Below are 13,573 nucleotides of genomic sequence, written 5' to 3' on the forward strand. Positions count from 1 at the left end.
GCCACCACCGCCCAGAGTGTTAAAATTATTTTGAAGTTCTGGCAAAACATGGTCTTCTATGGTATGCACACTTCAGAGCTACTATATACTAGTCATGTCATATCAGAGTACTATTATCATCAATGTGCTGAAGTGCATTTCCCCCAAATTATAAGCAAGGGACTTGTTTCTAAGTACCATAGCAGTGTGATTATTATGAAAGATATATAAGAGGATAGAGAGACAGCTCGACAGTTAAGATCACTGACTGCTCTTCTAGAGAATATGAGTTCCATTCCTAGCAGCCACATAGTGGCTCACAAACATCTATATCACCAAATTCTAGAGAGTCAGATGCCCTTTTTTGACTAGGCACATGCATAGTACTCAGACATACATGCAGTCAAAATACCTATACACATAAAATAAAATAATAAAATTCAATACATTGTAGTTGACATTGCATTTATTACAAGAAATAAGATTTTGTAATATATTTCCTAGGGCTAGAAAGATATCTTGGTGATTAAAGAACTATCTGCTCTTAGAGAGGAGCTAAGTTTGTTTTTCCTAGAACCTACGTGGTGACTCATAACCCTCTGGAAGTCGAGTTCTAAGGGAATACAAAAGTCTTATGGCCTCCATGGGCACTGGTATGTATAGTACATAGACATTCATGAAGACGAAACATCCACACACATATAATAAAATACAATAAAAATTAAAATTAAAACAAAATATATTACCTGTCAATTTCATTTCTTCCTCCTAATTTATTCATTTATACATTTTATAGATTTCCTATTTGGTTGGTCACCATTTGGTTAAGTTATGAGTTCCTTAATGCTACATATATCTGTGCATAATTTTCTATTGCTTTTTTTCTTAATGTATTGAGCCTTTCATTGCATAACTTCTATGCTCAATGTCAAGCCTTTAGAATCCATTATTCACAGAATACATAAGCTGTTCCTCTGAATGTTTCTGTTTTCAGGTTTAAATCTTTCATCCCTTGTGAAATTATTTCTTCATAAAGTGGGAGGTAAAGATATAATCCTAAATTTAACAAATAATTACAAAAATAGGATCTTTCAAGGCATCCATATTTTTGCCATTAACTTACTACACCATCTTATTTATGTCTTAATTCTTCACCCATTCAAGTTTATATGTTTGTTTCAATTCATTCAATTTCTATAGAAAATTTAGTCTTAGCCACCTTTATGGCAAGTTGATTAATTGACTTTAATATTTCATTATTTCTTTGATCCCATGACAGGTTATTTATCGGGTTGCTGTAAAAATTGCTCCATGACTTAGAGACAATGCTATTCATTTATAAATATGTTTTGGAAGAGTAAAAAATCTCTTAAGTCTTAAATATTCTCCATTTGGAGCATAATTGTGGCTTTTAGTTATTTGGGATTCATTTAATGTATGTCAAAATTTTTCTTTATTTGATGTGGTTTATTTATATTTGCTGTTATATTTACTTATAAATACTGTATAATCAGTGTGGTTCCTGTGAATGAGATTGCTCCTGCATATCATTTAAATATTTCTAATGTGGAAAACCAATTTTAAAATGAAAATAATCTTAATGTGTTAATATAGCCACTAGCCAAATGACTAAATTTTCTTCTTAGCCTTTTGCAATTTCCCAGAAAGACAATTACATAATGTATAAATTATACAGGGTTTCATATATTGTATGAATATTGTTAAATGAATTAGGAAGTGATTGGATACACATCAAATCATATTCAAGAAGATGCTGGAATATGGTGAACACCTACTCAGAAACATGTATTTGTATGTTAAAATATTAGTTTAATTTCTTTGTTCTCTCTGTCAAGCTGTGCAAACCTTAGTTCAATGTAACGGGAAATGAAAAGAAAGCAACTTGAGGTGTGTTATGTTTCCATGTAGGAAGCAAAGTGCTGGGCACAAACAACATATCTATTCTAAGACTGAAGACTTGCAGATAACAAGCGAACCTGCAGTTCACTGAGTCCATTTCAGAAAATTACCCATACCAAAACCAGTCTCCACAAGTTTCAACTGGTGAAAGCCAGAGAATTGCAATAACGGTGATCAAAAAGAATGGACATTGTGGAGTCTATGAGAAAAATACCAAAAGCTACCACTAAACATCCATTGTAAGTCAAGAAAAATATACTAGTATGGTACTAGGCAAAAGAATTGAAGAGTAAAACACAGGGAGCCATATCAAACATTCTAAAATCTAGGATGACCGAAATCTCACAGTGGTGAGACTGTGGCTTTTCTGCACCCTGCTTATATCATATTGCATGAGTCTCTCAGCACTTTATCAGGTTTCTTTTGATTATGTATTGCATCTTGCTAACACAAAAGAAAGTTAAACAAAGTTTAAAAAGAAACCATGTTTGTATCTTCAAGACGCTTCTGTCCCAGAATAGAGCAGCACTGACGGACAGCAATGGAACACCATTCTCCACTATGTGTTCTCCCCAGTTCACTTGTCATCATGAACTTTATCATCCATTTAAGTTTCAACATTCCCTGTCTTTGCAGCTTCCTATTTTATAGCTAGCTAAACAAGAATGCTCCATAGACCTCTGAATACAAACTCCTGACTTTTGAATGACACTTTGCATCTTTGGGTTACATATACTTAAGTCATGCAGCATTATCTGTCCCAGGAGAGATTTCCTTGTGGCCCTGTTCTATGTTGTGTGAGGAAAAGCTGAAGGGTGCATAGTATCCATTTACTGTGAATGGATATGGCATGGAAATCTCGGTATGTCCTTTCTTTTTCAAATACTTAACTAGGTTTTTTTTTCTATTCAAATGAAAATTTTGAGGAATTTCTGACAAATGACAATGCAATGATGTCAGGTAACTATGGTGAAGGAATAACATTGTTTTATCATCTCACCTTCTCTGGGTCGTGAAGAAACAGGCTCTGCAGCCAACTCCCCAGGTAACTTGAATTCTCTCGTTTATCTAGAAAGAGAACAGCAGTGTCATTATGAAGACATGGGGTCGCACAGCAAACAATGACCACATTGTAAAGCAAGTACTGCTCACTACCACTTGAATTTTCAGGGGCATTTCATAAAAGCTCTACTAATTTTGCTTTAATATATAATTATTGGAATTTTCTTAAGGATTTTATCATGGCACTAGGGATGGCATCAAGCCCAGGAGGAATTAGGAGTTTATGGCAACCCAGACTGACAGCCAACTCATAAAAATGAATGACATTCCATAGCATCACATCTCATCGGCCGTTGAGGATGTTAATAGCTTACTTTATCTTTCTTTTCAGTATAATGATCCAGGCAATGTAACACTATGTAGCACAAAAAGGAATATCAAGAAAACCAGAATTGATGCAAAAAAGTAACATTTAACAACCCTCAGACATGATTTGGATTAAAAGTTTCAATTAAAACAACATTTAAAGCAAAGCTTTATTGGGCAAGACCAATCACTACTTTGAAGAACATTTACCTGAAGACACACTTAACTCCTCAGTCTCTGTTTCTAAAATGATCCACGCGTCTTGTTCAGTTCAGCGTTGCGAAATTCATCAGATTAAATGGAATCACAGCAGGTCTCTGCATGGAAATGATTGTAAAGATGGCTTTTGATCACATAACTGAGGCAATCTTATCTCTGTGAAAACTGTTCTCTTGCCCATTAACCTTGGACTTCCACCTTTATACAATTTTGTTTCTTATTTTGAATTGGAAGTTTTCAAATTATATTTGGCTGACATGCTGGAAGGTAAATAATATACATATAATATAAATATGTAGATATATGTTTGTAAAGACATTTTCTTCATAGCCTTCTTCATAACTTACTAGATACAGGCAGGGAAAGTCCAGAATAAAGCAATTTCCTAGTCAGAGCATTTCCCCAGCTCATCTACCAACTAGTCCATGTTCATTCTCTATTGCTCAGACATCACCTCTTTTAAAAAACATATTTTAAAAAAATTGAAATGAAAGAATTAGAGAATTCTCAGAAGACACAAATGGCTGAAAGCACTTGAAAAAAAATCTCAACATCAAATGCAAATCAAAATTACTTTGAGATTTCATCCCACACCTGTCAAAATGGCCAAGATCAGTAAAACAATTGACAACATATACTAGTAAGGATGTAGAGAAAGGGGACTACTCAGCCATTGCTTATGGAAGTGCAAACTTGTTCAGCCACTGTGGAGGCTTTTCAGAAAAGCTGAAAATTGAACCACCATAAAACCCAGCTAATAGATACATGGGCATTTACTCAAAAAACTCTACATCCTACCTCAAAGGTACTTTCTTGCACATGCTCATTTTCTATAGTCATAAAAGCAAGAAAATGGAAACAACCTCAGTGTCTACCAACTAATAGAACAATAGCAAAACTGTGGTACATTTACATAATTGAATATTATTTATATGTAAAGAAAAGACTTGCAATTAAATGTATGGATTATTTTTTAAAATACCTCAGTGAGGTAACCCCAAAAGATAAATATTGCATGATTTCTCTTAAATGTGAATATTAGCTTTTAAGCTTTCATTATATCTATATATATAATATTGCCACAGAGGTCAGGTACCTAGTAAGAATGACCAGTGTGGTTCAGGTGTTCTCCCAGAGGAAGTAGAATATAGTGTTACAGAGAGATAGATAGGAAACAAGAATATGGTTATTAAAATGAGAGGAGACCGGGAAAGAAGGGTAATGAGGGAGTATGCAGAAGGTCAACTAGCACTAAAAAGCATTGACAAAGCCATGTGGAAACCACTACCACTACTGTTGACATTTATACAAAATGAAAGGGATTGGGTTACATTTTATTGAGTCACTAGACAAAGAAGTCCCACAGATTCTCCCAAATACCATAGGCTATTGCCAAAGATATTGCTTGCGCTCCACAACCCGATGAGAAGACCCTGTTACTAAAGACACAATTTACTTATGGCATTAAACATGGAGAAATAGAGTTGTTGCCTAACTAGAAGCTTTAGATATGCTGATTAGCATTTACAGTGCTGGAACATGCTGTTTGATAACAGATGAGAAATATAACCACCAACCAAGTTACAAATCCTGTAATCTACAAGAGTGACCTGCCTTCAGTGCATACTGATGCAATAGTGACAAAAATGTTATGGGAGTAACCAGCCACTTTGTAAAAACTGGGCTTAAAGCCCACTATGCCAGGTGAAACCCACATCTGATACTGCTAAAATAGCCAAGAACCTGAGATTAGATAGGTTATAAATCCCAGAGGGAAAAATGACTGTTAATATTCTGCTAAAGGAACATTGTAATAAAATGACTCCTGATGACTTATTGCCTTGCTCAAGCCTCATCAGAGAAACTTCTTGTAGTAGATGGGAATTAACAGAGGTACCCTCCATAATGTGGGTCTACACAATGTGCAGAAAGTGGGAGAGTTGCAATCACTCATTCCTAATGGTGTGTCTTTATCAAATTCCTTCTCTCAAGGCTCAGGGATCTAGACAGAGAAGGATATAGAAAGACTTTAAGAGCCAGAGGAAGTAGATGACTCCAAAGAAACAGTGTTGTCTAGAAACAACTGTGACAGCTTGCACAAGACCTGCACAAGTTTCAACCAGACAAAGTCCTAGAACCTGAAGAAGAGTAGGACAGAAAGTCCCAATCCTAAAAATCTTTTCTTCAATGAAAAGAACTCTACTAATAGATGTATGTAATTTCAAGGATGACCATGTGGCCTTGAATAACCAATTTGTGGCCCCTACCCAAGGAAGACTATTTATTTGCCATGTTCCCAGCATTCCTTAGATGCTTATAGTTCTTCATCTAGGATTGAGGCCCCAAGACATTTTTCCCTTTTATATTAGCATGCTGGTGTCATTATTCAGATCTTGTTTAGGAAGTCACAGTGAGACCTCATGGGTGTTATTTCCCTGGCTTTTCTAGTAGACACAGTCTCACAGCAGATTTTCTGTACTTCTAGCTCGAACAATCTTTGATGGGGTGATAGGTAGTATAGTTCTGTTTTCCTTGATAATAGTTATGTGCTTATATATTTTCATGTACTAATTAGCCATTGTTTGCCTTATTAAATATATTCTAAATTAGCATATTAGTTTCCCAGAAGAAATGAATTAATACTTGCTTTTTATTAGCATCATTAAAATGATTTTTTGGAAAAACTAGAAAATGTGTATGGTAAATTTAAAAGTAAATCAAGTCACAGCCTCTTTAGAATGTTGGCTGTCTAAAAGAGACTGACTTTTCATAGAGAGGAAAAGAAAGGGAGATACAGAGAGTTTGTGGGTAAATATATTTACTATTCTTTGCAAAATATAGCATTCCTTATAAACATTAGATATCAAAAAGGTGGGTATTCTGAAATAGCATTCAGCTATGCAGAATATCTCTTCGGATGTGAGTCAGAGGAGATATAGCCTTGAAGTAAAGAGTTTCCAAGCTTCTGGCTTGCCTCACTTATGTCTTCTTTTCTGTATTAGAAAAGAAAAAAAAAACAGTGGTTTCTCTACTTTTTTCTTTCTTTCTAACTTTTCTTTCTTCCATTCTTCCTTCCTTCTTTCTTTCTTTTTGACAGCATTCTTTTCCTTCTTTCTTTTTTCCTTTTTGCCAGCTTCTTTTAAATGTATAACACCTAATATTGGCAGCATAAACTAGACTTACTTAGTGGAGAAAGAGAGAGAGAGAGAGAGAGAGAGAGAGAGAGAGAGAGAGAGAGAGAGAGAGGAGAGAACAAAGTTGGGTGGCAGGCAAGGAGGTCAATATCCATTCCCAACTAACTCCAGGAAGTTTCTTTGGTCTGGGAAGAATTTGAGGATGGAGACAATATAATCAAAACATATTATATCAAGTTCTCAAAGAACTAATAAAAAATCTTAAAAGCAAATATAACATGGCATTTTAAAATAGCATATTCCAGCTCTATCATGTTTAGTTTAAAAGCACTGTATTTTTTATTGTAGAAATAAATATACATAAATATCCATATTGTGTGAATGGTGGGCCAACATGCTAGGCAGTTCTAGCCATTAGAATCATCCAAGACTAAATGGAAAAATAATAAAAATTAAAATTTTTTAAAGACATCTCCTTCACATTGACTACACATTGTTACATCAGGCTGGCTTGTGGAGCATCAGAAACCAGATGCTGATGTGTGTTTAGGCTGCAAAGGGTCCCTATGCTGGGGCTATACCACCAGCTCCTCATCACAGCCAGAAAGACACAATATGGGAAATGCATGTTTTTTTCTTTACAAAAGGACGAATACAAAGTGATTCAAATCCTCTGAATATAACCAAAGATTTTATAAGGAGTTCCAGAAAATAAAGCCTTTATTTCATTTGATACTAAGCTCTACTATGAAGAGAAAAACATGAGTATTAAGGACAACTGGTCAACTCCACAAAATCCACAACTCTTTGCTGTGACTCTGAATAACTGGTCTACCTTTGGAGTAGAAAAAAAATGAGAACCTCATGCAGGGAACGCTCTGTGTAGACTGGTCAGACAGCAGCAGCATTTTTAGGCTCAACCTCACAGTCAACCTTGAAAAGCAAAACAAAGATGGGGGAGGGGTGTGTGTATGTGTACAGATTACAGATGGAAACCCAGTAAAGACAAGAAGATAAGAATTAAAAGATACAAAGCAAACAGTTGAGAAAAAGGATCGTATAATTGAGTTCCTGGAGCCAATGAAGTACTAAGGACATGAAAATATGTGTGGGTTTTTTTTTTAAAGTATCTTTGTTGGTTTTATTTAAGGAATATTAAATATTTGGAGAACTGTATGTCAATAAATTGTATATATTACATGGACCAGTTTTTACCGCATGTATTATGGGCTTTTATTATGGGAAATATTATTGTAAATAAAAGACCATATTGGTAGTGTGAGGCACAATGTAGTCTCGAATTTAGGCTTGTGGATGTGCATTTGAAAATATAATTACTTCTACAATAAATCATACCAGAAATGGAAAGATACAGCATGCATCTTATGATTATCCCAGTGAGGAATTTAAAAGTTGTGTACAGTATTTCACTTAGTCATTTCCTGATTCGTTCTCCTGCTTGATTTGCTTCCTAAAACATTAACTGACTGGCATGTGTGTAAACTAAGAAAACTGTTCTTAGATGATGAGGTCTCTGGGTAAATCTTCTGTGGTGTATTCAGGGCCAATCAGTTGAAGCTGCTCAACATCTAACACAGGCAGCAGTAATGATGCATATGATTTCTGTTGCCGTGGCTATCACAGTTCACAAGCAGGTGAGTAAGTATGCTGGCAATAGAATTCTACGAGTAGAAAAAGATGCCATATACATACCACAGAGCACAGTGACACCAGGACAGGCTGTAGGGGAGAAAACAGGGGTAAGCTCAGTCACTGAGTGACATCTCTCTGAAAAAGACTGCAATTCTGCACAATTCTGGGAGTCGAACATTACAAACAGGCCAAGTATAAGATTGATTAAGGTAAGGTCCATCTTGAAAAATCTTCAACAGTCCAAAAATGGCAATGGGAAGTAGACAGAGTGATTGGGCTTTGTAATAAAGAGAGAAACAGGAGATGCCACTGTAGATGGGATCATGTGGCGTGGACCCTATGACAGAATCATTTTTGGTAGCTTTGTAGTGCGTTGGAAACCCTCTGATCACTTTAAGCAAAAACTGATGGAAAGTTCTTCAGAACACATTGCATGCACTCTTATGGGGAAATATTATTGCAAACAAAAGGACCAGATTGGTACCATGAGGCATGATGTAGTTTAGAACTTAGACTTGTGAATATGATGGTAGAACAGAACACAGAAGGCCGATGAAAAGCTAGTTTTGATCTGGAAACAGACTAAAGGCTAAGGGTCCTGAAATGTGGTTCTTGACTATAAATATGTCTTGAATTTAGGTGTTTAAGGGTTTTTTTTTCATTTCTAAAATAGTGCCAAGAACGGCACTTATAGGCAGAAGTAGTACAGCTTGTAACTATAGAAAGTAAAAAGCTCTTGAAATTGCAATGCTGTCTGTGACTTTAAGGTATGATTAAGAACACTGCAAGTTGCTTTTCAAACATTCTATGCTATTACTAGTAGCTCTTTAATAACCTTTTATTTATGATAATTAATGTGATTAGTGTGCTAATTTTCTGTAGTTGCAACCCGGGGCAATTGTGCAACAGTTATAATTTTAAAAATTGGGCAAATAAATAAATGTCAACCTGTAATAAAATCCAAATGATTTCTTGATGAATGTTGATGGTGACTGGTAATTTACCTGATAAAATATTTTAGCTGCCCAGTTACTTTGGAATAGCTGATTTCTCCAAGTAATTACTGCACTGTGCACAGAGCAGTGGCATCAGAGTCTAAGCACATAAAGAGAATTTTTAATTTGCCGATTTAAGCATCCTATTTATTAACGAAACAGTCATATTTCAAATCAAGCAGTTAAGTCCGAAAGAGGAAGATACACTTATTACTGGCACATCCCACTGAGGGCCGCAATACAGCAGGGGGACTTGAGGTTTTTCTGGAAGAGCAGCTTCCGTTACTTTGGATTACCGTGGAGCTCAGAAGACTTAATGAAATCCAAACAGGCTGTGCATTTTTTTTTTACCTTTTTAAAACTAATCTGCTGAACAACTTTCACAAATAAAGGTGAGAGCCCTCTTAGTATGAGAATCTAAAAGATTACAATTATAATCTTATCAGGAGCATCAACAATCATAACATATTTCACGTTTACAAGGGTTCCGTTGGAAGCAGTGAGACCCCAGATCCTGAAACAACTTGTTTTCCCCTGATCTGAGTGCCTACAGCTGCTCTGAGCATAAGACCTTCAGGAGTTTCTGATAACAGGAGAGTGGTTTCTGGTGAGTTTGGCTGGGGCATGGCTATCTCTATATAATCTGCCCCTGAACACAATAAAGGGGGCATTCTTGGGGAATTCAAGGATGACCCATATCGCAGTCTCTCTGTCTCTGTGTGTTTGTGTATTTTAACCTCCAGCCCCTTGCCCGAAGCTCGGTAACTGGGTGCCAGCGCACCGAGAGCAGACACGGGGGCGCAGTGCACAGCAAGTTCTGTGCTTTTCTCTTTGGTGAGATCATAGACTATGAGTTCATGACATCTAGAGAAGCACACTAGTAAAGAGATGGTCTGAAATCACGTGCTTTGTGACTCTCTGCTCATCTAATTTTTAAAAAGTTAATTTTTTTCTGACTTTGTGTTTTCTAAGTATCATAGATGCTAGGAGCTCAAGAAAATGGTAAAAGAAAGGCTCTTGGAATCCTGGCTTTAGAGCAGAGAGAGTCAGAGACTGCTGAAATCAGATACGTGGGAGGATGTAAGGAACACAGAAGAGCAAAGCAGCTTTGGAAACAAGTGCATCCTCGGGAAAACGCGAGTTGCCTCCTGAAGCTGATATTTAACATATGACCAACACTCATAGGTAAACATCAGTTGTGGCTTTGTGGCCCTGCTCTACAGAATGACACATTATTTAAAGACCAGGCGTTCCCAGTTCATCCTCAGGTCTCCAGAGCAACAGCTCTGCCACAGTCATTGTTTTCAGACATGTGGCCAGGGTAGTCCAGGGAAGCTTCATGTATTTTAACTGATCCTTTCTATGTCTTATTATGCACTAGAGATGTAAGATAAAATACATTTTTATTTAAGAGTTTAAAAGAAGGAAAAGATTGGTATCTTATCAGAAAATATATAAAAATAACTAATAAGCACATGAAAAGATGGTGAGCATCACTTTATGGAAGAACATGTATGTAAAAACACATAGGCATGTGGAGAGAGAGAGAGAGAGAGAGAGAGAGAGAGAGAGAGAGAGAGAGAAGGGATGAATATGAAGAAGGGAAGTTTGCTAGTGAAGATAAGGGAGAAATTTTAATAGAAGAAATGGGGGTGGGTTTAATCAGAACACATTCTTTTCACATATATTTGATATATAAATGTCAAATGATGAAAAATACACAAAAATTTAGATATAAGACAAAGCAAAAAGAGTGATAATATAATAACAGTTCTAGAAACACTGAGGATGAAAAATATAGTAAACCTTTTACACCATTTTCTAAAAACAACATCTTGCTGTAACATCCAACAATTGGTCACATTAAAGAAAAGTAAAGTGCAGACACTTTAAAAAGTTAAGGTAAATGTTTTCCAAGTAAATTAAGTGACCTATTTTAAGTTTTTAAAAATTTTAATGTAGAATAATGGGTTCCTTTTTATACCAGAAATGTAAAGAGAATTTAAAATACAGGATTCTTGAGGAATTGAATTTGATTTTAACAGTTTTACTTTGTTTGCAGGAAGATGTGCGGTTACAAGATGTGATTTCAAATAAGAGAAGAAGTCCTAAGCAGCTCAGGCCACCTGCGGTCACATCTGAGAATCCCCGGGATAGTAGAAGGTCATTCCTGCTACTCTACTGCTGCAGATGCTGTTCTCCTCTTCCACAATTGTATCAAACATAAATAAACAAACACTAAGGATCTATCAGAATAATACACTCCTGAATGAAGCCCCAAACCAGGTGATTTCCAAAAACCTGAGGAATGATGTGTATTGGAATTCTAAAGCAATTTATAGGCATTCTAGCAAATTGAAACTGGCCTGCTTTTGTTTTGTTTCTTTTTTCACTTTATTATTTATGTTTATTAACATTCTGCTTGACAGAAGAAAGACTAGATGGGGAGATTTGTGAGGAAGAGCATTTAATGAACAGATGCGAGTTCAGACCCCTTACCACTCACATGGTACCTGGGTGCAGTGGTGTGTTTCTGTAAACTATCTCTAGGGGACAGTGGGTGGTATAGAAGTAACTTCCAGAGCTTGCTGTCCAGAAAGTTCAGCCAAAACTTTGAGCTCCTGGCTCAGTGAGAGACTTTGTACTCAAAGAAAAATTATTATTATTACTCAAACTCAGCTATAAACTACAATAACAATTTGTCTGGCAATAATACATTCCACTGGGACATTAGGGAAATGAACATCCTGGGCTAGTCACATGCTTTCTAATTGACTTAAATCTTACTACCCAAAGGGAAGTCCGTACCTAACACCTTTATAGGACTAAGAGCTCGTGGCTAGACAAGTCATAGGCCCTAAGGGAGGGTCCGATGACTATGATGCTCCTAATCGGCATAGCATTAAACTTACTCCTAATGAGCAGCTGTCTCACACATAAATCAATCCATATCTCAACCTTACCTAATCAGCTCCTTGTGCAGTAGAGAGTGACCTACACAGAGACCCACAAGTGGCCAAAGTGCAGAGAGTAAGAGACTGAAGAGTGCTCAGTCCTAAACGACTCATCTATACATCGCCCCCTCCTTCCAAGGTTTTAGGGCTACGTCAAAAAGGGGGCAGAAAGAATGAAAGAGCCAGTGGTAATGGGGTAGCTGTAGGAGATCATCTTCTGGATACAGCAGGGCAACTGCACACATGAATTTAAAGAGTTGCCATAGGATCAGTCTAAGCCCAATCCAGACCAAATCCTAGCATGGAGAGGGGAGCTGGTTAAGAAGCCCTTCTCCTACCCATGGAGCTGCTTGGTTAAGGGATTAAATTGGGTTTCAAACAGGGACCAGATTCTTTATCCACATACAATGAACAACTTATAGATCCTAAGATAAGATTTTACAGCATATTTTTGTTTAACCATTTATTTTGAGAGCAGAATGCAAATAAATGACAGATAAAAGATTTAAGAGTGGAGAGCAGAATGTCTAAGGTAAGAGACTTTGGATCATTTGTTTGTGCAGAAGGTGACACAATTTGTGAGAATTTGGAAATCAAATGCGCCAAATTTTGTTCACTAATCCGTATTGAGGCCAAACTTTGGCAATAAAATATGAATCCATGGAGGAAAAAAGAGAGAAAGAATGGCAGAGCAGACTATCTCTGAGGGAGGGATGTATAAGTTCCAAGAGGGAGCTGAGAAGAGAGCAAGCTGCAGAATGGGGAGTTGAAAGATACCTTAGTGAGGAGGCAGATAGGCTGTAGTTCCTAGGGGAATCATAGAGAAAGCAGGGAGGGTAAGAAGTAAAGAGAACGAGAGGAGCAGGCCAGAGCCAAGAAATATGGGTAGTTGAGGCATGGTGACAAAAATTTCCATTCAGTGCATACCCAATCTTAATGGTAAACTTGTCAGAGAGAAAAAAATGTTCCAAATGGCAGGGGAAAGGCATTTCTTGTCCTTGTGAGTGGAGCTCAGTAGGGGCAAGACGAGCTTTCTGGCTCACTGGTGTGGCTTCTGTAGTATCAGTAAATAAATCAGGCAGCTCAGGGTGACAGTTATCAATGAGAAGGAGGGGTGCAGGCCAGAGCCCAAGAAGGTGAGAGAAAGCTGTTAGAAATCAGGTAAAGGGAAGCAGCTGCTGAAGATCAGACTCTAGAATTTGGAATCAATTTTTTTTGAGTGGCAGAATCCAGCACAAACAGATAATCATGCATACTTTATGAGATTCTGACCAGCAGCTTGGTTCAGAATGGCAGAGTTCTCCAGAAGAGAGCTCTTTTATGTCATTCCTGCAGTTTCAGCACAAAATGA

This window comes from Microtus ochrogaster, assembly GCF_000317375.1.
Source record: "Microtus ochrogaster isolate Prairie Vole_2 chromosome 14 unlocalized genomic scaffold, MicOch1.0 chr14_random_1, whole genome shotgun sequence".
NCBI classification, from domain to species: Eukaryota; Metazoa; Chordata; class Mammalia; order Rodentia; family Cricetidae; genus Microtus; species Microtus ochrogaster.